The 25,161-nt window shown below is 44.0% G+C and overlaps 1 protein-coding gene across 3 annotated transcripts in view; it reads left to right on the top strand.

Annotated features, from left to right (window-relative positions):
• NRG4 (neuregulin 4) overlaps positions 1-25,161 on the top strand; it is a 210,993-nt gene that overhangs the window by 182,282 nt on the left and 3,550 nt on the right. Inside the window, exon 6 of one of the 3 annotated variants that reach the window (XM_086959358.1) lies at positions 1,490-1,599. The exons of the other annotated variants lie outside the window; for them this stretch is intronic. The gene's annotated coding sequence lies outside the window, so the exon portion shown is untranslated. Of the gene's footprint in view, positions 1-1,489; positions 1,600-25,161 lie in introns of those variants that run through there. 3 annotated transcript variants of the gene reach the window in all.

Raw genomic sequence — 25,161 nt, 5'->3', positions numbered from 1 at the left:
CAAAGAATTCTTGTTCTCTAAGAATAGTTCTACTTTAAGCAGAATGCTTTGTGCCAAAGTTCAGTCTGTTTTGGAGAAAGTCAAATTAAATTGTAGTGAAATAGAGTTCCAAACTTGGAAGTTTTTGTTTTGAAAAAAGTGAAGGTCGAATTTCAGAGTTCGAAAGAATGCTGTGTGCTAATTTCAAAAGTTATTCTCGGTGTCAGGAGAAAACATTAAGTCGTCAAGGCTGGCAAAGAAATCGTCTACCACAGTAGATGAACGTTCAACTACTTCATTAAGAAGGTCAGTTGTACACAGATGTGAAGCATCGCCGTCAGCCGCATTAGCACTGTTCATAGCAGATGGTACCTGTGTGCCTGTTGGTCCGCGTATCTCACCAAGTTGAATTTGCCGGTGAGATCTCAATGAATGTCGTCATCAGGATTGGTAGCCGTTGGGGTGCAACACAACACATGAGCCGTTTCCGGACCCAGTAATGCGTCAACATCCGTTGGCATAGCCGATGGTAGTGTTAGACAGATATCTAACACGCATTCCTCTCCACAAAGCAGGCATCATAGAACAGGTAAGATTCAATCTCGCCAGATTGGTCTGAATGACAGGAACCATGTGGTATTCAGATCCCTCAAACGAGCCAAGCCAAGGATCTGTGTTATTCTGTCACAATGCTGGAGCGCATTCTCCATGCTGACTTGGGTATCGCTGGTGGCCGGATTTGCCATAACGGAGCAGGAGGCATAAAAATAAGATCCCTGCTACGAGTCCCAAAATGAGAGGTAGGCCGCCGAACACAGAGTGTACGAAGTCAGGAAAAATGCCCAGGACTGCTTCAAAGGGTGCTAACAGTCCCAAATATCGTCTTAAATACATGTGCAATACCGCTGGTATCAGACATGTTAAAGATACGACCTAACATTTCTGCGAAATGTATTGGGCAGTTTGTTGATAATAATGCATGTATCTCTGCAGAGGACCTTGCAACTTGCAGATCATGGGTCTCTCTGGACGAGGTCAGTGGCACCGTTTTTTGCAAAAGAATGGCTTTCATTCTGCTTAAAGTATCAATTCGTATAGAAGAGATGTTCAGTGAAGGCCATAGCGGCGACTCCCCGTCTGTCTTGCTTTTAGGGAACAATACTTGCATACAACAAGTGACCTTGGCTGACACACTAACCAGATAGCCTATTCCTGGCATCATTCCACAACAGCTGTGATCATTTAACATAATGTAGCTACCATTGGAAAGCTGCCTAAAAATGGGATCTATCACCTCTGTGGGCGAACCCTGCAAGTGGCAAGAAAGGTTATTGGAAGAACACTCGCAGGCTCCGTGTAAATTAATACCTTGACATAATAATGTACTGCTTAGTGAGTTTTCACAATTTTTACCACTAAGAAATACCTCCTTTCCCCCACTCCAACATTTGTGTGTGTATGGTAAATCCCAGGTCGACTTAATGTATTCTTTACCCAACCTTTCATACAGGCCTGCTGGTATGTGTTTTAAGCAATACTGAAACTGGAAAATCGTCACTGTATCATGATGGTGCCATGTATTATCCATTCAACCGAAGGTTTCTCAGACAAGGTCAAAGGTAATCTCTCCAGTTTTTCTATGCTCAGTACCGTATAGTCTGCTCCCCTCTGTGCCAACGAGATTTGTTTATCTGTAAGGTTAAACACAGTAAACAATGACGTGGTGTTGATTAAACGCCAAGGCACATAGCCAGAACGAAGGGTTTGCAGCGTCCAGCCTAACAGCATTATAGAATGTAATTGAGACTGGTCATGTTGTAACATTAGTAAGTCCTGTTCCATTATGTCAATGGCAGAGGAGACAATGCTGTCCAAAGAATATATTCTGGACGACAGAGTTGTTAACCCATTGTCAACTACAGAGAGTGATTTCTCTAAATTAATACGATCAATTTCTCGTATTCTTTCAGCTGTTTCCATTTGCGTGACTTTCCATGCTTCATTGTATGCAGCGTATATACCGGCGTATATGAAACGTTTATGACGTGGATTACTAGGTCCCAGTAAGAATTCTCATAAATCAACGCCATCTTTAAGCAAAGATAAGTGTTGTTTTATTTCTGGAAGTGTGGATCTCTGTAACCACTCAAGGCATAGTTTTCCTACACTATAAGTTGTTATTATCCCTGGATGTTGTCTTTGGATATATCTTGGATCTGGCCGAGTTACTGTGAACCTTTGTGTCTTGTTCAGGAATCTATCTTGACAGTTATTCGTGTCTGTGGGCCAGATTACCATTTTTTCCATTCAGGATGTGTTCTGTTTTATAGAAAAATATAATTTACGTCTACCTCTTCACCTGAAGTTAAATTACTATTAGGTGTGGGCTTAGGTATGGACGGTTTGTTTAAATCTTTTATTGTAGCCAGGCCAAGACAAGATGTCTGTTGAACAGTTTCATTTAAGAACAGTATTTGTTCTGGGATGATGCAGGCTCTGAACAATGCTTCTAAACCTTGTACCTGCCAGTCTTTTGTGCCCCCAAACAGTTTTTGTCTCAATGTTGTCTTTCCAAAAGTCAAAGCCCAAGGTGGACAATTGAGCATAAAAGGCAGCAGAATACATTTGTTTAGTATTTGTCAACATACTTTTCATGCCTGTCTTATTAACATTTTTAAAGTAAAAACTTTCTGGGTTTGTAACATTAAAACCCGTAAAATATGGAAATTTTCCTAAAAATGTTTTAGAACTACCTTTTGGAGGTGTTGGACAATGTTCCTATTGATTATAAGTTAAAACATTTCTAGGGTTTGCAGATTTGTGCAAGTAATGGTGACCAAAATGATTAAAACAATACATTTCTTCATAATTTGATGAACCTTCTAAGTATTCATGTTTTGTAAATTTTGCTGACATTTCTAAGTCTGCCATCATGTTATTAACAGTTTCAAAGTCCCAATCATTAGAAAATGTGGTGGGTGAAACAAAATCACTCAAGGAAACCTTAAATTGGTGTGGAATTTTCAGCAGCTCGACAGGGCCATAAATGTCATAATCAGTTGTATCCAAGCTATTCCACCAGGTAGAGGAACCGCTGTGATGTTAACTGATGACAGGTCTCGTTGATCACAATGAGATGATTTGTGTGGCTTCAGAAGCAAGTCGATGTTCTTACTTGCTGTGTCCATTTTAATGTGTTTTCCATCTATCAGCTTTCCCAAACTTAAAACAAGAATGAGCCATAGCAGTAGATAAAATACACCTAATCCAATCCAAAATTCAACCCATGGTGAAACCGGATATGTTTTTGCAAGCTCTTGACCAAGTTCTGTTAATATTTCCTTGAAAGTTTTATTTGCTGGCGTAGTTTCAGGTTCACTGGGATCCTCAGAAAAGTTATCAAAGTTGATAAAATAGCCAGAGGCAGTTTTGTCAATAGTTGGTATTGTATCCGGATTCTTTGAAATCGCTGGAGTTGCCTGTTCCCTTGACATGTTTGTATAGTCAGATGCTACTTCATTGTAGACCGGAGTTTCTTGACGAACTGTTTAGGTTTCAAGAGGCACAAGTTCCATGCCTTTGCTGCATAGTCCTTTTTTAGAATCTTCAAAGGTGATGAGTCTTTCAGTTTGAACCTATTGGATAGTAGCAAGATTTGGTCGTCTGCTACATCTTGGGAGCCCACTGGGCCTACTACTTATTATCGGCCACATGGTGTGGTTTTACCAGGTCAATTGATACAGACCGGTTCTCCTTTCTTCCAGCAAGGGGCGGCAGTAGCACTGTTCTTGATCCGTGGATTGCTAGTGCAGGTACTGGTTTTCTGTAAGAAGGCCCAAAGTCCTTCTTGTCCGCTATTTTCTCCCTGACCAGATCCCCAATCTTTGGAATACAGACAGGTCTTAATGGGACAGGTGGTTTTTCTACAGTGGTCGTTGGCTTTTTATTGGTGTTGCTTAAACTTCTTCTTGTTTCATTTAAGTCCTGTAAAACAGCCAAACGATCTTTGATATCAAGTCGTTTTTGTTCCACCACTGAAGTGTGACGATCGAGGTCTTCAACCAACATTCTAGTACCAAAAAGGAGTTCATATGGAGTGATTCCACCGAGAGAATTTCTTGGCAGGTTATTAAGACTACGTTGGCTATTTATTAAATGTTTGACCCACCTATCACCCGAACCTAATACCGTAGCTGTTATAGATTGCTTTATGTCACGTTTTTTTCTCTCTATAACCGAATTTCCCTCAGGATGGAATGGACTCGAAAATCGCAATGCAACGCCCAAGCTGGCCATGGCCTCCTTGTAAGCCCAAGAGCTAAACGCAGGACCCTGGTCAGAATGTAGCGTGCCGATTCCGTATGTGCCGATAAAAACTCGCAAATCTTTTATAACAGTTCGGGCGTTAGCCGAGCACTGAGGCCACATCCAAATTAATCTTGTGCATGAATCCATTGCTACCATGATATATTTATAGTTGCCATCCCTTTGGTACCACAGTGGTCCAGGTAAACACACGCTAGTGGTTTATCGGAAATCAAAAGGGGTGTCTGCGCCGGGCGTTTCACTGTTGAAACTTTCATTTTCTGGCAGATTTCATATTCCAAAACATAGTTTCTGGTTTGTTTCCTCATGCGTGGCCACCAGTATCGCTGTTTTAATAATGAAACTGTGGCGGAAATACCTGCGTATGCAGAGGCAAGCCCTTCATGTGCTGCTAAAATTAGTCCTAACCTGTGTTCCATGTTTGGGATTGCTCTATCCCCCACTCCAGGGATTCGAGCAAACGGAACATTATTTGCATCAGTTATATATGAGTACTTGAGTGGATAGCCTTTTGGTAGTGTTTTACCACTGTCTTTTATTGAAGCAGTGACTGCTTGCATTATTTGCTGTCTATTTTTGTTTTCGAACAAGTAATTGCAGCTACAGAAGCCGTTTGCACAGCTGCCTTCGCTGCTTCATCAGCCAATGAATTCCCTTCAACGTGAACGCCATCACGCTGATGACTCAGTGTTTGGATCACGTGAGTCTTTTGTAGTTCTTTCTGTAAAAGAACTACTTGTTCCCAAAGCATTTTATGCTTGATTGTGCCACCTTTTGCGTCTTTAAAACCATTTTGACCAAGTTCTGCAGATATTCATTGTAAGACTGGACGCAGTAATACGAATCGCACACTATAAGTGTGGGGAATTCGCGATCCGTATTTTCAAGCGCCATCTTGATAGCCTGTAGTTCAGCTCGCTGAGCTGTACAGTCTCCTAGAGATTGAGTTTTTGTGACCATGGGTTGGAATTTTCCATCGCGCCAGCGATCTTTTAACAATCGCGCACGCTGCACTACAATCTTGTTTACCCCCAATTGCGGGCTGTGCTGATCCGTCTGTATATTTTATACAGCCGTAATGTTCTAGAGGTAGAATTTCAGTAGGCAGAGGAAATTCTTGTTCGTATTGGAGAAATTCTTGTTTTTTCAAGTAAGGGTCAAAAACGTATTCAACTTCTGTTGCAGCAAGAGAATTAACCCATTGTATCCCTCTTGGATGTAGAGGTTTTGCATTTGGAATGCTTGCCTTCGTAACTGCCTCTAAGGCGGGTACAGGTGTAACAACTTTAATGCATTTACCCTGTGTGAGGGCTCTCTCCTTTGCTACTGCAGTTTGAACCGCTGTCAGAATTTTTTCTGTTGAAGTGAATTTCATTTCAGCTTGTGTGCACAAGTGTGACTTGTAAAGTAATTGGTACCTTTTCACCTTCATTAAAGGTTAGGTATGTGAATCCGCATCCCCCTGGGGTGATTCGGATTACAAGGTTGCGTACATTGTCGTGTGTTTGTAAGTGTGTTGTTGCCAATATGTCTGTTTGTACTGAACGCAAAATTTCTGTGTGTTTTTGAGTCCAATTAGTAGGTTTGAAATCAGGTTTGATTAGTGTGTAGAGAGGCTTAACCCTTTCTGCGTAATTCAGAATGTAAGTTCTTCCAAAGTTTAGGAATCCTAGAATTGACTAAGTTTTTCAGCGTTTTTGGAGGTTGGAGCAGCGCCGTTTTTCTAAAAAGTTGGCTGCCAGGCTTTTGCCTTCACTTGAAAGTTCGTATCCCAAGAATAGGACGTTGAGGTGGGCAATTCTTGATTTTTATAGTTGATTTTATACCCTTCAGAGGCGAATCCAAGTATTATTGTGTTCACCCTATCCAAGTGCCTGTCCAAATCATCACATGTAAGGTAGATGTCATCGACATAAAATAATGCCTCATCATCATACGTTTTTAGTAACTCTGTTACTCTGGCTGAAAATAACCCTGGACTATTCCTGAATCCTTGGTGGAAACGGCAAAATTGACGCTGTGTCCCCATTATTGAGAAAGCAGTCAAATACCTGCTTTCTGGTGCGATATTTTGACAGAAGAAACCGTTTGAAATGTCTAATGTCGTTTTGTATTTTTTGCGAACGATGTTATTCATCAGTGCTGCACTGTGTGCATTTTGTACTGCAATAGTTTTGCAACAAGAGCTTAAATTTCTGTAATCCAAAACTAGACGATATGATTCGTCTGGTTTGGAGACAGGAAACAAAGGATTGTTCATGGACGAGATGCATGTTTCAATCACCCCCTGGTATTCAAGTTAATCTAAGATCTCCCTGACTTGTTTCTTAGCTTCCTGCTTTACTGGGTACTGCCTCTGCGCAGTAGGTTGAGTTTTTTTAACTGGATTTTATGGTGAGGAGAGTCCTAATCCCATCCCACATGATTTTTATATAATGCTGGAGCCAGGGCCATAGCCCATTTTCTGGCATAGGTGTATTTTTTATGAATCAGAATATGATTTGAGAAGGCTGGCATAATGATCTCTTCGTCATGTGGGCACTCCCTGACAAATTCAGGTGGCCAGTCTTTTTCAGCCAGAAGGATGTCATAACCCTTAGATAGTTTTTCCCAAAAGAGTGCTTTTATTTTTCTAGTTATGTCCCCCTCTATCCGGAGTGTTACTTCATATAACTTATGGGGTACATTAACCCTGGTGTCGGCAGGTTCAACCTGAATGCAATCATACAGATCCACTGTCTCCAGAGGATCTTTCAGGATCCTGCGAGCTATGGTGACCTCTGCTGCGCTGTCCAGCATTATCTGGGCCCACTCCCTGTTCTTGAGTTGTGTCCTCAAGATCCTCGGCATGTCTGATTTTAATACTTGCTACCTTCTTTTTGGAGAATTGAGTTTTCACATTTTTTGGAACTTGTTGATCGTCTTTGGACTTCACGCGTTCATCTTTGTGTTCTAATCGTCCTCTTCTTTCAGATTTCTGTGAGGAAGTCTGAAAGGTACGAGAGGATCATGTATCAGTATCTTGATATCTATCAGGTTTTCTTAAATTATCCCTATTTCTAAGGTTAAACCTCTTTTCAGGTGCTCTTTTTGAGGAGATCTACCTCTGACTGAGAGCGCTTCTCTTTAGAAAGTGACTGTCTACTATTTTCCGATTTCTTTTTAGGAGTAGTTAGATTGTTTTTGATAAAAACTTTTTTAGGATTTTATGTTAATTCGGGCTTTACAGGTTTCCCTCCCAAACTATCTCTTTCTAGATCTTCATAAGATTTTTCAATAATTCTGGCAAGTTCATAGGGTTGCTCCGTAATATTGAGTTCTTTCAGTAATTTCATACCAAGATTCAAAGCTGGCTCTGGACCGTATTCATTTTGAATCTGTCTCAGAACGTCTGGTATCACCGCCATAGACGGGACACCATGTGTTTTTGTGTAGATTGAAGCAAAGACTGTACCCCAAGTGTGACAGTCCTCCACTTGTGGTGCAATCCCCATTGGTAAACAGATTGCTAGAATCCTGTGTTTCTCATGAGGTGTACTATCGGGAAATACTGCCTCTATTTGAGTAATTTTCTGGCCTAACCAGAATGGAATTTGTTCCCTTTTTGCTGGCAACTTACCGATGACTGACTGTATAGTCTGTGGTGTGATTTTGTTTGTGTTCCCCTGATGAGGGGTGTGCTGGGGAATTCTTACAGCAGGTTGGACTGTTAAAGTCCGCATGACATATTGTACCAATTGTCTATGTATTTTAATGAATTGTTTTAGATGAGCTAATAGTTCTGGACCTGTCATTTGTTCTATGGCAGGATGTGGTGTATAGATGGCTAGTACCGGCCATGTTGCTCCTGGTCTACCTAGTGGACCGAGCCTGGTAATGTGATTTTGATGTTGTCGGGCGCCTTTAAACCAGAGCTGATGCTCTTGGTAAGTTAGTGGAATTTCAATGTCCTCGAAAGGAACGTAATCCGCTGGATCTTCCTCTATCTTATAGAAGTGGAACACATGTGTTGTTGGATTTGCTTGTGGAAAGATAATCCATGAATAGAATACCTCTGTCTGCCGATATTCATGTGCCTCTATGACAAATATGACTCAACCACCTCTAGCTGATAGGCCATTTTCTATAAGCTTTATAGCTATGGCTTTCCGCACATTTTCCGGGATGTTTATAGCATCCATGTCGTCATGTCGGAAAACTGTAGTGTCAAAACCTGCTTGGTTTGCATTTACTGCAGTTCCACTGCCCCCAGGATTGTCTTCGTCTGACATTTTGTTTAAGAAATGTATTTGCAGAGCAAGTTTCAATTAACTAAAGATAAGGTGCACAATATTTTAGAACACTGTATCCTTCAACGTTGAACAAAACCAAAACTAATACATAGGATTTTTCGTCCTACTCAGTTTATGGCGGATATTTTATCCTCTAACCCACTCCAGACGTCTATTGGAGTATTTAACGGGATAAAGGGGTCTCTGTGAAAAGCACGACTGAGTTACTCTAGTATCTAGTGTTAAATTAGTGCCTTACCAAACGTTGGGAGCCATGTAGTGTAGTTCCTATATTCCCAATAGTCTCTGCGCATTGGAATAACATAAGTTCAAGTTCAAGTTAAAAATTTGTATAGCGCTCTACTCACCCAGAGGGTCTCAAGGCGCTTGAGCGAGGGAGGTGAATTTACTGATCGAAAATCCAGATTTTTAGTTGCTTTCTGAAAGAGAGGTGGTTCTGAGTGAGGCGGAGGTGGGTGGGGAGAGAATTCCAGGTTTTAGCCGCTAAGTAGGAGAAGGATCTCCCCCCATGGTGGATTTGTGGATGCGCGGAACTGCGGCGAGGGCTTGATTGGACGATCGTAGTTGGCGGGAGGCGGTGTAGAAGGATAGACGTGTGTTGAGGCATTCGGGTCCTAGGTCGTACAGGGCTTTGTGTGCGTGGGTGAGGGGACGGAACGTTATTCTCTTGTTGACAGGGAGCCAATGGAGGTCTTTCAGGTGGTCGGAGATGGGACGGAACGTTATTCTCTTGTTGACAGGGAGCCAATGGAGGTCTTTCAGGTGGTCGGAGATGTGAGCTTGTCGGGGAATGTCCAAAATGAGTCTGGCTGAGGCGTTTTGGATGCGTTGGAGTTTTTTCTGTAGTTTGGCTGTGGTTCCGGCGTAAAGGGTGTTTCCGTAGTCCAGTCGGCTTGTGACCAGTGCGTGGGTGACCGTCTTTCTTGTTTCGGTGGGGATCCAATGGAAGATTTTTTTGAGCATTCGTAGGATGTTGAAGCAAGATGATGAGACGGCGTTGACTTGTCTGGTCATCGAGAGGGAGGAGTCCAGGATGAAGCCCAGGTTACGTGCATGATCTGTAGGTATGGGTGCGGTTCCGAGGGCCGGTGGCCACCATGAGTCGTCCCAGGCAGAGGGGGATGGTCCTAAGATGAGGACTTCTGTTTTGTCCGAGTTTAGTTTTAAACTGCTGTTCTTCATTCACTCGGCTACTTCTTTCATTCCTTCGTGTAGGTTGGTTTTGGCAGTGTTTGGGTCTTTTGTGAGGGAGAGGATCAGCTGGGTGTCGTCTGCGTAGGAGATGATGTTGAGGTTGTGTTGGCGTGCGATGGATGCGAGGGGACTCATGTATACGTTGAAGAGGGTGGGGCTGAGTGATGATCCTTGTGGTACGCCACAGATGACTTCGGTGGCCTCTGATTTGAAAGGGGGGAGGCAGACTCTCTGGGTTCTTCCGGTGAGGAACGATATGATCCAGTCCAATGCCTTTCCTTGTACTCCGATGTTGCTGAGGCGTTGTATGAGGGTGCTATGGCAGACTGTGTCGAAGGCTGCGGAGAGGTCAAGTAAGATGAGAGCAACTGTTTCTCCGTTGTCCTGTAGTGTTCGGATGTCATCTGTTGCTGCGATGAGTGCGGTTTCGGTGCTGTGTTTGGCTCGGAAGCCTGATTGGGAGGAGTCGAGGGATTTGTTGGACTCGAGGAAGGCGGCGAGCTGACTGTTGACGGCTTTCTCGATGACTTTGGCGGGGAATGGGAGGAGCGAGATGGGCGGTAGTTCTTGAATTCGGTTGGGTCAGCTGTGGGTTTCTTCAGAAGGGCGCTGAGTTTGGCATGTTTCCAGTTTTCCGGGAAGGTGGCAGAGTTGAGGGAGCAGTTGATGTTGTCTCGAAGATGGGGTGCGATGAAGGAGTCTGCTTTGTTGAAGATGTGGTGGGGACAAGGGTCGGTTGGCGATCCTGAGTGGATGGAATTCATCAGGCAGATGGTGTCTTCAGTGGTAATTGGGTTCCAGGCGCAAAGGTTGTTAGAGGGGGGTTTTGGTTCGGAGGTGGGTGGAGTTGGCTGGTCTTCGGACTGGTTTTGGAAGCTGTTATGTATTTCGGCGATTTTGTTGTGGAAGAATGATGATAGAGAGTCGCAGAGGTCTTGGGAGGGGGTGATGTCGTAAGACTGAGGTCTACTGGGTCTCTATCAAATATATTAGACTTATTTGTGAGTGCCAGCTAGCTCAGAGGTCACTAGAAACTTTCTCGAATGAACAAGAAGGGATTAGTTTCTGACAACTGCATAAACATGACAACTTTCTTTCCCCAAGATTAAACTGATCATCAAAGTCGTGGAAACAATAGATAGATATTTTACTCAGTCATTCATGCATGCTTTGTTTCACCAGAGGTGCAGAGAAAAGGAGAGACCGGCGTTTTCAATGAAAGTATTCTTTCTCAAGCATAAGAAATGAACTGCTACAATCGTAAAGCTGGTTGCAAAATATAATGCATATAGTATAACCGCATCGCTGCTGCGGTGATTTTTCCCATACGCGGCTTTTTTTCAAAAGCCGCGTTAGATGACGAGCTCAGCTCGTCATCCGCACACGCCCCCCCGTGGCTGATGACGAGCTGAGCTCGTCATCAGCATCGAAGGGGTTAAAGAGTAGAATAAAATAATAATGTAAGAGCATTGTATGGTGCCTAAACCATAGATAAATGCATACATAAATAACAGAGGCTAAAAATACTCAACTGGTGCTTCTAAAATACGCCTACCCCGATGTAGATAACCTAAGCTTGGTACGAGGGAAGAAGTAAGTGAGGTGTAGCATAAATGTAGTATTCTTTTGCCAAGAATCTGTCCAAGATTTCTCTTAGGGTCTAATCAGCTCTGTACCTTAGTTTGGAACAAAGAAGGTCAGGCTTAGGACTCGATTTCCTAACAACCCGCAAGGGTAGCTTGGAAACACTGGAGCTGAATTTCTCGGCAGGAGAAAAAGACAGCGTCTATCTCAGTGCATCTGCTGGAGGGTCGGCTTCCTTCGGCACTTGCAGTAGCAGGGCGCGTCGGGCAAGTAGATAGTTGAATTGCTCCAAACCACCGTGTGTTTGCTAAGGCAAGTGTGGGCATATTTATACCTTGAAGTTGCCAAGTTTGATGTAAAGGTGGACATAATAACGTCGTTAAAGACTCTCAGTTCTTTGAAAACTCCATGATTTCTTGGACAAGTCAGTTTTCGAGCAAGGGAAAGTCCCTAGCTGCTGAAGACGAGTATTCCAAGAAATCGTTGTAGATTTTCGGAACTAGTGGAAGTAGCCCTGCCGTATTTGGACTGCATGAGCTATGACTAAATATGGTTATGATTCTTATGCCTATATAAGGACATAGTGATTTATACCTATATAAGGGCATGAATCTGGAAATTTACAATAGTGTCCTAAAATGGTTCACAACAGCAGGTGTTCACCGACAACACCACTGCCATGTGGTACTGCAACAAACAGGGCGGGGTGGGGTCATGGACCCTTTGCCAAGAGGCTGTGCACCTCTGGGCTTGGCTAGAACATCAGGGCATGTCCCTGGTGGTCCAACACCTGACAGGTTTCTTGAACGCCAGGGCAGATGAACTCAGCCGCCGGTGCATGATAGATCACGAATGGCGCCTGAACTCGGACGTGGCACAAGGTCTCTTTCAGCAATGGGGAGAGCTTTGGTTAGATCTGTTCACCACAAAAGAGAACGCACAATGTCATCACTTCTGCACGTTGAAATTTCCAAGGCGACACTCGCTCGGCGACGCTTTTCATAGCGAGAGGAGTTGCGGTCTGTTGTACGCCTTTCCACCTATACCACTTCTGCCCAGAGTGCTGAAGAGGATCAGGCGTGACCAGGCCCAAGTCATCCTTGTGGCTCTGGACTGGGCTTGAAGAGTATGGTATCCCGAGCTACTCCGTATGAGCATCGATCCCCGATTCGTCTGCCCCTTTGGGAGGATCTTCTGTCGCAGCTGCAGGGGGCAGTTCTCCACCAGAACCTGTCCAGTCTCCACCTCATTGCGTGGAGATTGAGCGGCAGCAGTTGATGTCTTTCGACCAGCCTCCTGAAGTCTGTAATGTTATCTTGGCAGCCAGGCGTCCTTCCACTAAGACGCTATATGCCTGTAGGTGGAATGCGTTTGTGGTATGGTGCACAACAAAGGCTGTGGATCCCCTTTCCGCCCCTCTTTCAAAGGTTCTTTTTTTTCTTCTCTCTTTGGCCCAACAGGGCTCTGCTCTGGGCACTATCAAAGGCTATCTCTCAGCCATTTCCGCCTTTCTAAGGCTTCCAGATCAGCCTTCCCTTTTCAAGTCCTCCGTTGTGAATAGGTTCTTGAAAGGCATCACGCACGTTTCCTCCTGTCCCTTTCATGATGCCTCAGTGGGACTTGATCCTTGTTCTTATCTTTCGATTGTGTGCTCCATTTGAGCCACTTCACAATTGTCCTCTTCATCTCCTCACTCTTAAGACTGCTTTCCTGGTTGCCACCACCTCTGCCAGAAGGGTGAGTGAGCTCCAGTCTCTCTCTTCTAAGCCTCCTTTTCTCTCTCTCCATCCGTACAAAGTTGTTCTGAGGACTTGTCCTTCTTTTCTGCTAATGTTTGTCACTGCCTTTCACATCGGGCAGACCATCACTTAGCCCACCTTCTTTCCGCCTCCCCATCCTTCAAAAGAGGAAGAGAGACTCCACCGGCTGGACCCAAAATGTGCGCTCTCTTTCTATCTGGACCGCACACAACAGTTCTGGGTGGATGATCAGCTCTTTGTTGGCAACGTGGGCGCCAAGAAAGGTCAGGGTGTGCACAAGCCGACCATCTCTTGGTGGGTCGTTCTGTGCATAAAGGCTTGTTACTCCCTGGCTAAAAAGGAGCCTCCGGTGGGGTGCGAGCCCATTCTACCAGGGCGACGGCAGCCACTACTGCCTTGGGACGCGGCATTCCCTTGCATGACATCTGTCAGGCAGCTACGTGGGCCTCGCTGCACACGTTTACCAAGCTCTACTGCCTGGACAGCCAAGTCCGAAGAGACGGCTTCTTTGGCCGTTCTGTTCTCCAGGACTTTCTGGTATGATCTTGGTTCGCAGACCCACCACCGGGGTTGGTATTCCTGGGGTATCTATTCTAAGGTAAGGAATCTATCACTACTTGTTGTGTTTCAGATGCACAAGTTACTTACCTTCTGTAACGATATATCTGTAGGAAACATTGGTATTGATAGATTCCTTACCGCCCCACCCATCCTCCCCATTCTGCGAACTGATTTCTAGGGTTAGGGTCATCCCTTTCAGGGCCCTGGTTTCATGGCACCAGTGGTCAGTTTCTTTCATGGCTCTGCGTTCCTGGCACTGAAAGTCGTGTACAGAACTGACGTCAGCGCGCGTGGGCGTGTCTAAGTAGCTCCGACGACGTCATCCTGGCGCCAACGACGCACGCAAAGCCGCACGACGCCGCCTACCGAGGCGCAGGGGTACTGCTGACGAAAAAACGTTCCAAATCCGGTCTGACGCCTGGGGATCATTCTAAGGTAAGGAATCTATCACTACTAATGTTTCTTACAGATATATTGTTACCGAAGGTAAGTAACTTGTGCATTGTTCTCAAGACAAATACATATCACCTCCAATAGCATGTTGGTGTGTGAGAGAAGATGTATGGGGTTTGCCCTCAAGAAGTGTCTACATGTTTCAATACCTTGTTTTGTGATCTATACTGGTATAAAGAGAACATACGTTAAGGGTCATGAGTAGGTCTTCCTCTGTCCATTCGATGCTCTCTGTCCTTTTGAGGAAATCCTTGGTATCCTGTTAGTAAGGGGGAAAGACAGTGACAAAGTCCCTCAAAAAGAAATCAATGAATCTGGAAACATTTTCCAGCAAGCTCCCCCACGAGGAGACAGTAGGTCTCCCCGGTGGGTTCAGGGGATCTTTGTGGATTTTGGGTAATAAGTGGAAGAGACGGAAGATCAGTAATAGTGGATAGTTAGACTTTAGGTAATGTTACTACCCAGTTGGTCCCAGACTCTAAGAACAGTGTCTTTGTAGCGTTTTCTACTGATCCTCTCAAAACATTTGGTATCTCCATATTTCTTATGTGCTTCCTTGGTGTATAATTCAAAATCCATCACAACCACATTCCTGCCCCTGTCAGATGGATGGATAATTATTTTGGTATAATTGGCCAAATCTAATACAGCTCGCATCTCACTGCAAGATAAATTCCAAGGTTTCATATTCTTCTGGTTTCTCAGGACTGTAAGATCTTTGATACCACAGCCATGAAAAACATCTTTGGCATCAAAGGAGAGCTGGGGTTAAATACAGATTTAGAGGACAAATTATTGGTGCTGAACAATTATAAACAATATCCTGGCTTTCAAGAGAATCACCTTAATCCCTAAGGGGGTTATCCACTTGCTCTAGTTCATGTAAAGTGACAAGTGTATCTACATCAGCAATGGTGTGGTTAGTGCGCCATAAACATCTCACCCTGGTTGTGCCTTCAGTAGGGCTCTCTGGTTTCAAGGCATGTCATTTTTTAAACTTTAATTTACGTAGCAACTTGAAAACATTGGGCCTCATTTATGAAAAGTGTTGCATCGCTGCGTGAAAACAGCGATGCGTCACTTTTCATTGCGCCCTCCTTGCGACACCAATGATGCGTCATATTTACAGTATGACGCATCATTGCACTAGGAGTTACAGATACGTCAGTATTTCTGACGTATCTGTATGGCGCAAAAGTGACGCATTGCTGGAGTGTGTCACAAAAGTGATGCAACTCCAGCAATGTGTCCTTTCACATGGGGCAAGCCCCACGTGACGCACAGCCTCATAAATGAAGCCCATTATTTCTAGTATCCACAAAGTTAAATTTAGAAGTAGGGCAAAAAGATTAACCCAGGCCCAAAACTATAAGTGCATCTTTAGAGTTTCCTTTTGGAGAGATGGAGTATGAAACACCTATATCTAGTGAAAAACATAAAAGGGAGACAGGGACAATCATCAGTCCAGAATTCAAAACATACATGTCGGCCATCTGGGAGTGGCATTAAGTACTTGGAAATAAACTCAAATATACAAATAATACACCCCAGGACATAAAACTTCCATATATTTGGAAACGTAATGCCTCACATAATAAATCATCACATACGGTAGAGATGGGGAAAAAAGAGGTTGATGCTGAGGTTCTTAGGAAAGGTACTTCCCGCCCTATTACCGCAAAGGGCAGACATAATTACAATACATGTTATGCAGTGTTCCAAAACATCTGAAGCAAAGTGTCGACTGATACAAAGGAAAGTAAAGCCAAATCTCCTGCTCAAAAGCAGTGTGTCAACCTTGCACAGTACTAGGTCATGAAACAAAAATATATTTAAAAAAGTAATATGCAAATGCACTTTTTGAACATTTTGAAGCCCAAGTAAGTATGAGGTATTACTCCCCTGAACCCATACTCCCCTGAAGCCAATGCATAATGCAGAAAAAGTAAGCCCAGAAATATTGCCTAAGTGGGCAGTCTTGTGCAAGGATACCAACTAATGGACAGTAAAAAAACACCTCTGTCATATGTGATGACTTGTTATGTGTATCATTACTTTTCCAAATGTATGGAAGTTTTTATGATATTTTTGAAGTAGGTAGTAGTAAAACCATACTGGAGGCAGGGACACCATGAGACCGGATACCTGCCTTACTTCACAGAATAACCTGCCCTAAATCCTGGAAAGGTGACCTGCATCCTGATGAATAGACAGTGGTCAAGAGACCTTAGCATAAGATAGGAGATCTGAACAGGGAGAGCTGACGATGGACATCAAGGTCACAAAAACAGACCTGCTAGAAGAATTGACTGTAAAAAGGGCCCTCCAACCACAGTACCTGAAGTGGCTGTAACTTTGGACAGCCTGATACCTTGGCAGCACAGTGGAAGGCCTCACCACTTGACCTTGCTGTGTGCCTGACACACCTGCATTCCTTCCAACCCTCCACATAATTTTAGACCCCCTGCTTTCCTCTCCATTACCCAATCATTGATAAATCACAATTCCAGCAGTGCTGTGCAGTTTACTAGAAAACAAATCATGAAAACAACCACAGTTACTCACCTTTAGCCTCATGACGACACAGAACTTCATCAAGGCTGCAAAATCTTATAGGCCAGCACAATCGACGACAGACCCATGCCCTGTTCATATATGCAACAATATCTTCATTAAAAGCCCTGTAGCAAATCCAGCCAGAAACATCAACAATTCCTTGGCTAAAGGCCTACTCCCAAAAGAACTCCCTAAAACAAAAACGCCTTCAAACAGAGGCTCCTTCTAACTTCTGGTCAATAACCAATTGTATCTAGGCAAAAACAAATTAAAAGATCAGTTTCAAGACAAATATCTGCATTCATCAAAGAAAGTGACCTTTTCTCAGATTACCAAAACAGATATGGTTATGGCACAAAGGCAGCACTGACTTCCACACAGAATGATTTAAACTCTGCAATGGATTCAAATGGAGAACCAGAACCTATTCTTGACCTCTCCTGTGCCTTTGATTCTTTTCATTTGTACAGGTAATTGGGGACCAATCTTCCTAAACAAATAACTTTGCACCAGTATTTTAGCTAGACTTCTGCCATCAATACTGGCACCTCTACCCATAATAATCCCAACTTGGCAACTTGTTTGCCTGCTCATCAATAACTGCCTAGTGCATTCCTGCATGGATGTGGCTCAATATGCTAAATATACAGCAACTGCTCAATGTGCAGGTAACAATAACTATTGGGTTTTGTTTAGTGTAGCAAAGGTGTGTGACAGTGCATTTACAGGCAGCAATATTACTAACTTATTGTACACAAGGAACTCAGAAGGAAGGAATGGTATTTTTGGAATTGAATCTTTGACTTACCAGTCACATACCCCGACGTAACATATGGTAACCTACTAAGATGTCCTTAATTTGTAAAATAATAAATGCCTGGGCCAAAGTCTTTCTTAGTAGCCTGTACCCAGCAATTTCAAATGTCCTGAGAGCCGAATACCATGACTGCTTATTCTTCTGTGTGCCACTTTCATCCACCACCGAGGGCTCCCTGCGTTTTTATCTCACTCTTGCAGGTTATTTTTCCTCCTTTCTTTCTTCCCATGTCACAATGTTGCCATCTTTCACTTCCTCCTGTTTTCCTTTTGTGTTTTTCTCTCTTGTTCTGTAACAAAGTCTGATGAGGAAAAATATGTGTGGGACCATGAAAAGTAATGCCAGTGGGCTCCTCCTGCAATTAGCGTCTCAAACGAAGCACTGCTACTAAGCCTAATACTTTGATACCTGTATATAAGGGCAGCCTTACCCATGAACATTGGGTAAACTAAAACTGTACCTTCAGCCAACAATGGATCAGGAGCATTTTTCTGCACTTGCAATGAGTTGAAACCTAGAAACTGTGTCAAATCTATAAAACTATAAAAAATATATATATATATGTTTGTTATAATGTCAGGTTTGTACAATATGCACAATTTGTTTGTCACTTCGTTTTACTCATGTAATGGCTATGGAGTTAGATCCAACCCCATTAAATGCTTGTCCTGCCCCATTGCTCGGAGTGTTAGGCGCCCCCCATCCCTTGAGGATCGGGTCCAGTTGCGCCCCTTGCCTTAGTCCTGTTGCAAGACGGTCTCGACATCTTCACTTCCTGCTGGTGGGGGTCCAGTCTCTCGGGTGGGTGCAGGGGAGGTGTTCTTACCCTCCCCTCATTGCAAAGACATGTATTACTGACTCAGTTGTGTTCTACTTCCCTGTTTCCAGATTGTGTTCTTGGGTAGCATGCAGACAATGATTAATGTAGGTATTGTATAATAAATCAATCAATCCATCAAACAAATTTGTAAAGCGCGCTACTCACCCGCTGGGGAGAGATGATCCTGGGTCAGCCGTAGGTGGGTGGGGAGGGAGTTCCATGTCTTGGCCGCCAGGTAGGAGAAGGATCTTCCTGCGGCGGTGGCTTTGCGAATTCGTGGGACGGTGGCGAGGGCGAGGCTGGCGGAACAGAGCTGGCAGGTGGGTGTGTAGAATGTGAGGCGGCTGTTGAGGTATTTGGGGCCCATGTCGTGGAGGGCCTTGTGTGCGTGGGTGAGGATTCTGAACGTGATCCTCTTGCTGACGGGCAGCCAGTGCAGGTCTTTCAGATGGGCAGAGATGTGGCTTTGACGGGGGATGTCCAAGATGAGTCGTGCCGAGGCGTTCTGTATGCGCTGATGTCTTTTCTGGAGTTTGGTTGTAGTTCCAGAGTAGAGTTGGGGGGCTTTAGTTAGACTCCCGGGAGCAGATGCTTACCCTTAGGTGGAGACATCAGAAAGTGCTTAATTCAAAGTGCGTGACTATGAGTCACACAACACAATTTTGGGGTTTCATAGTACCCACACACGTGTACTTTACATAAAGCTTACCCCCAAGAAAACACAGATTTTGGGAGTTGAAACACAGGTCGTAGCTTGTTGTTTATCGAAAATAGAATGTGCAAACTCACATCACATCAAATATAAAATACATTGAGCATTGCCTATTTACAAAGAGAAAACAGGCGATAGGTATTGGCTTCTGCTTACACACCAATTCGGGTAGCACAAAACCCCTCTGTATGTGATCACAGATAGCAGATAAATATATTGAAGACGATGTCAAGCACATGCTATGTAGGTTTACAAACGGGAAGGTTGCCCACTATATTAATTCTCTGAGCCTCATTTTTTCAGTGCACCAATTCCTAGCAGAAGCCAATGTGAGCACCCTAAGGCTGCGGTAAGACATCAGGCCGCCTGTAGGCCAGCCTAAAGCAATACCAGCCCGAGCTCACATCGAAGCACTTTTGCAATAAGATGCACTATGATAAATCTGAGCTGTACTGTGCTTACCCAACCACACCGTGTTCACCGTTCGCCTACTACAGAAAACATGGGGCAATCAGATGGGTGGGACAGAAGCTGTTTCTGGCAGTAAGTTCTCCAGCTGAGATCAGACTGGAATACAAAGAGATTGGACGGATGCACAAGTATATATTACACACCCCTTAACCCCATGGGCATCAAGCCTCTGAACTCGCCCCCAGGAAACTTCTGACTCCCAGACGGTGGAGACAGAAGGAAAATGGGACAAAGCGTGTTGGAGGTCAAGGGACCAAGATAGTGACTGTGACTCTTGGTTGTCACTAAACCTTGGTTCTGTCTAGTTGCCTTGCCTGGTTCGTGTTCTATCACTCTCCACCACTAAGTCCTTCTGGTTTAAAAGAGATGGCATTTTATTTTAAAAGTTTATAAAGAACCGCACTAGTACTTAGGAATTACAATGTTTTTTAAGAAATGTTCCAATGTATTTTTTTATTTTATTATTGTTAAGTTGTGCAGTAATTTGTCAGTATTTCGGTGGTACTGCAAACACTTTTCTATAAAGGGTTAAATATGTAAAAATTGAATACCACAATGTAGTCAAATATATTTGTAAAATATAGTGTATTAGAGTTTGGGATGGCTCCTCTACTAGGATATAGGAGCGTCGCCCCATAACTTACTCGCAGTGCGAGAAGCAGTAGCATAAAATGGTAATAACTTCCCATTATTACCATTTTATATTTAGGTCCGGGCGGGAAAATGGGCAGGGCTGCTCTGCGAGCAGCGGAGAAATGGTGTGCCCACTCCTGAGGGAGCAATGACTGTTGGGTCGGCCCTCTGGGGTCACCCAAACCAGTCATACGAACTCCGCCCTTTCTCCATGCAGGATGCATTGCAACCTGCATTGAGAACATGGCCTTCCTGTAAGCACCTAGCTGGGCAGCCTCCCCACCAATCAAAACGCTGCCATAGCAACGTTGTGATTGGCTTAGGGGAGAGGAGGTAGGCTACCTGCTTCCTGTAACTGCCAAAGGCTGAGGAGCAGGAGGCGAGAAAACGTTGGACCCGCACAGGTGCGTTTTTTATTTATTGTTAAATTAACACCCCCCGCGCGACCCTCCAAGTGCAATCCCACAACCCCACCACCTGCAAATAATGCTGGCCACAATAGATTTGAATGTTTTAAAAAGAAAATTGACATATTTGTTTATTTTTTTTACATTTTTTCAAGTACCGCAGAATTACCTTGGTAGCACCGCAGTACTCAGTAATTAAAAAATATATATATATAGGAACTATATATAATTTTGCCCTACCTATTAACACATTAATAAGGTGGAAATAGGTAGGGAACAATATAACCTACTGTGTACCTATATTTAAGGCCCTAACCCAGAACACAACTAAAGTGTAGTAAATAAATATTCCTGTCTTCTAATTTTGTAAACGCAGCCATTAGTTAATTGTATACTGCCTTCTCATCTGCATGTGCAGTGGTACAATATATAGCTAAAGCCTAGATGTATTATTGCATTGTGTTACCCTTCCGCCACGCATGGTCGTGCATGGGCAACGCAATACTTAGGACACTTTTATAAAGCAACACAAGGCCACCTTGCTAGGCCCTGTGTTGCTTGTTAAATCTGCGGAAACGTAAGGCAGGGCAAATCACTGTCTTGCTTTAATCTGCATACCATATTGTACATTTTTGGTAAATTTCATGTACATCCATATGCCACTCCACTGTACGCCACTCCAGTCTACGCCACTCCACTGTACGTCACTCCACTGTATGCTACTCCACTCTATGCCACTCCACTCTACTCTGTTCCACTAGATGCCACTTTACTGTAAGATATCCCACTCTACCCCACACCACTGTACACCACTCTACTATGCACCACTGCACTGGCACTTCACTGTACGTTACTCTAATCTAAGCTATTCTACTCCACGCCACGCCACTCCACTGTACACTATTCCACTCCATGTCACTCCACTCTGCGCCACTCCTCTATAGACTATGCACTTTATGCCACTCCACTGTGTGCTACTACAGTCTGTCACGCCACTCTACTGTATGCTATTCCACTCTATGCCTGTCCACTCTACAGTATTCCACTCTATGCAACTCCACTCTAAACCACTCCTGCTTTTCCACTCTACCCCCTACACTATTCCACTGTACGCAACTCCAGTCTACGCCAGTCCCCAGCACTCTACCCCACTGTACACCGCTCCATTATACGCCACTTGAATCTATACTATTTTACTCTACGCCACTCCAGTGTACTACACTCCACTCTACACTAGTCCACTGTATGCCACTCCACCATATGCTATTCCACTATTCCACACTCCCATGTACGCTACTCCACTCTACACTGTTATGCTCTATGCCATTACACTGTACATCACTCCACTGCAAGCTATTTCACTGTATGCCACTCCACTGTGTGCTATTCCACTGTATGCCATTCCAGTCCAGGACACTCCACTATTCCCCATTCCACTGTATGCTACTCCACTCTTTACTATTTCACTCTACACTACTCCACTGTACACCATGCACTTCTATACTATTCCACTATCTGCCGCTCCACTCTAACCTATTCCACTATATGAAACTCCACTATATGGTAGACCTCTCTACGCCACTCCACTCTACATTATTCCATGGAATGCCACTCCAGTCTACGCCACTCCACTCTACACTGCTCCCCTGTTCTCCACTCCAATCCACGCCATTCCACTGTACACATACCTACGATACTACACTCTACTACACTACACTATTTTGACACTTCATTCTACTTCACTCGAATCTACTCTCCTATATGAACCTCTAGTCCACTGTACAGCACTCTACTCCCCTACACTCTACCAAAGTACTCTACGCTACTCTGTACAGCACTCCACTCTGTCAGTATTCTAAATTGAAATCCACTCTGCGCCACTCCACCAGAACTTACTCGACTCTACTCTGTAACCCACTATTCCACTCTACTGGACTCTACTCCAGTCTCTGCCACTCCACTCAGTGGCACTCTCTGCTACTCCACTGTACCACACTCTACTACACAATATTCTACTCTACCTCACTCCCCTCTATAACTCAATGCCAGTCCACTCCACAACAGTTTCCCACACTCTACAACACGGCATACCACTCCTTTCTATGACAGCTACTCCGCTCTATGCTATGCCAGTACAACTGTACTCCCCCGTGCTTTACTAGACGAGACGCCACTCTACTATATGACACTTTAGTCCACTCTACGGTACGATACACCCTTCGCCTCCACTCATTTCCTTATTCTGTAACACTCTGCAACATGTCACTTTATAACGCTCCACTTTACAACACTCTATTCTATAAATTCGACTGTACAACACTCTACTCCACCCTACGCCACTGTGCAACACTCTACTCAACTCTATGCCACTCTACTAGACTCCACTCCACTCTAAGGCACACTAAGTAACTACCTCTATGCCGCTCCATCCCCCTTTACTCCACTGTACTCAGACACATTACTCCACTGTACTCCACTACTTAACTGTATGCCACTCCACTTTACAACACTCTATACCACTACATTTTACCACTCTCTACTATATTAACATCACTACAACGCTCTACTCCATTCTATGCCACTCCACTGTACAACACAGAATTAAACTCTATGTCACTTTACTCCTCTGTATTATACCCTAGGCCACTCAGTTTCAATCTATGACACTCTACTCAACATAACACTCCACTGTATTCCAGTTTAGTGGAGAAGTGTGGCTCACGGTGTAGAGCAGGCAGACCCGGAAGCTGAGGTCAGACCCGGGACCAGGGTTCAATTCCCGACGTGGCAGGGTCTTGAGCTCAAATGTCCACGGACTCGATAATTCTCGCTTCGGTGCCTGCTCTAATCATGGGTTCTCACTCTGCAACTCTGGGCATTAAGCTTGCTTAATCTCCACAACTGCCCCCCTGCGGTGGGATGCCTGGCTTTCACCTTGGGGATGCCCTGTAGGGGCTATCTCACAGGGAAAAGCCAGGGGACGGGTTCCCAAGGCAAGCGCCGGGAAACCTCCGGGTAGCTGTGCGCTCAATAAATGCAATAATAATAATAATAATAATAACTCCACACTATCCTACGCAACTCCACCGAGCTCCACTCCACACCACGGTATGATACTTTACCCCACTCTATGCCACTGTTCGGCATTCCACTCTACGCTGGTCCACTGTACAACAACCTACTGTACACTATGCAGCTCCACTCTTCAAGACTCTACTACACTCTATGCCAGTATATGATACTCTACTCCACCATGTGCCCATCCACTCTACACCACTGTACTATTTTTTATGACACTCTTAACACATGCTACTCCATTCCTCGCTATGATATGTCACTCCTCTATAATACACAGCACTCCACTCTACAACGCTGTACCATAGTCCTTTGTACACTACAAAACTACACAGTAAGAGGCACTCCGTCACTCGATTGGATGACCCCCACTCCACAACACTGAACTGTACAGCACGTTACTGCAATGTACTCCACTCTATGCCACTACATTTACAAAACTCTTCTTCACTCTATGCCACTGTACAAAACTATACTCAACAACACTCCACAGCATGAAACTCAACCCCACAACACTGCAGTTGATGGCTCTCCACTGTACTCCACTTCGCTATACTGTATGACACTCCACTCCCCTGTACAGCATGCTACTCCACTCTACGACACACTACGCCACTCCACTGCATAACACTTTATTGTACTATACGCTATACCACTCCACTCTACTTCACTCTACAACACTAGGGTCTATGACACTACACAGTATGACACTGTCTTCCACTATACTCTACCACACTCCACTTAACAACATTCAACTGAATGACACTTGACACTACAATTTGAAGCACATTTTTTATTAAAAAATAAAAACCGATTAAATTCAATGAAAAAAAACAAAGATTAAGGATATGTTATAGTTAGGAAAACTTTATTCTTTTCTGTACAAACCAAACTTAGACTATACACACATTAGAAAACATATATATATATATATATATATATATATATATATATATATATATATATATATATATATACATATATATATATTAAATTGCTTCCTAAACATCAAAAATTGCCTACAATAAATATAATGAGCGCATTTGAAGTACTTTAGTCATTATTTTTAGCAGTTATCTAAAAAACATTGTTCTGCAGATTCCTCGGGTGCTCCCTACAGAGTTTAGCAAAACACGCAAGATGATGGACGGGATGTTGCACAATGGCAACACATTCACCCCCAGTCACAGATCTGGGTTTAATCCATCGTTATTTTGCTCACCAAGCCACCCCAGTTCAGACATGGCCATATGCAGATCAGTCTTGACCCTGTGCCTCATGGGAACAGTCCAGACCGATCTGCGAAGCCTTGTCTTCCCTGGACCGGAATCAAGCATCCTAGGACAGGTTTCTGGCAATCAGCCTTCTTCAGACAGGATAGCTTAACTTCAGTGGCGTAGCGAGCACAGGACCCACGTCTGGGCATACCCTTCCCACATAGTGTGAACTGGGGTGGCTTGGTGAGCAAAATAACGATGGATTAAACCCAGATCTGTGACTGGGGGTGAATGTTTTGCCATT

This window comes from Lissotriton vulgaris, chromosome 2_2 (genome assembly GCF_964263255.1).
Source record: "Lissotriton vulgaris chromosome 2_2, aLisVul1.2, whole genome shotgun sequence".
In the NCBI taxonomy this organism is placed as follows: domain Eukaryota; kingdom Metazoa; phylum Chordata; class Amphibia; order Caudata; family Salamandridae; genus Lissotriton; species Lissotriton vulgaris.
This window is presented reverse-complemented; position numbering and strand designations above follow the sequence as displayed.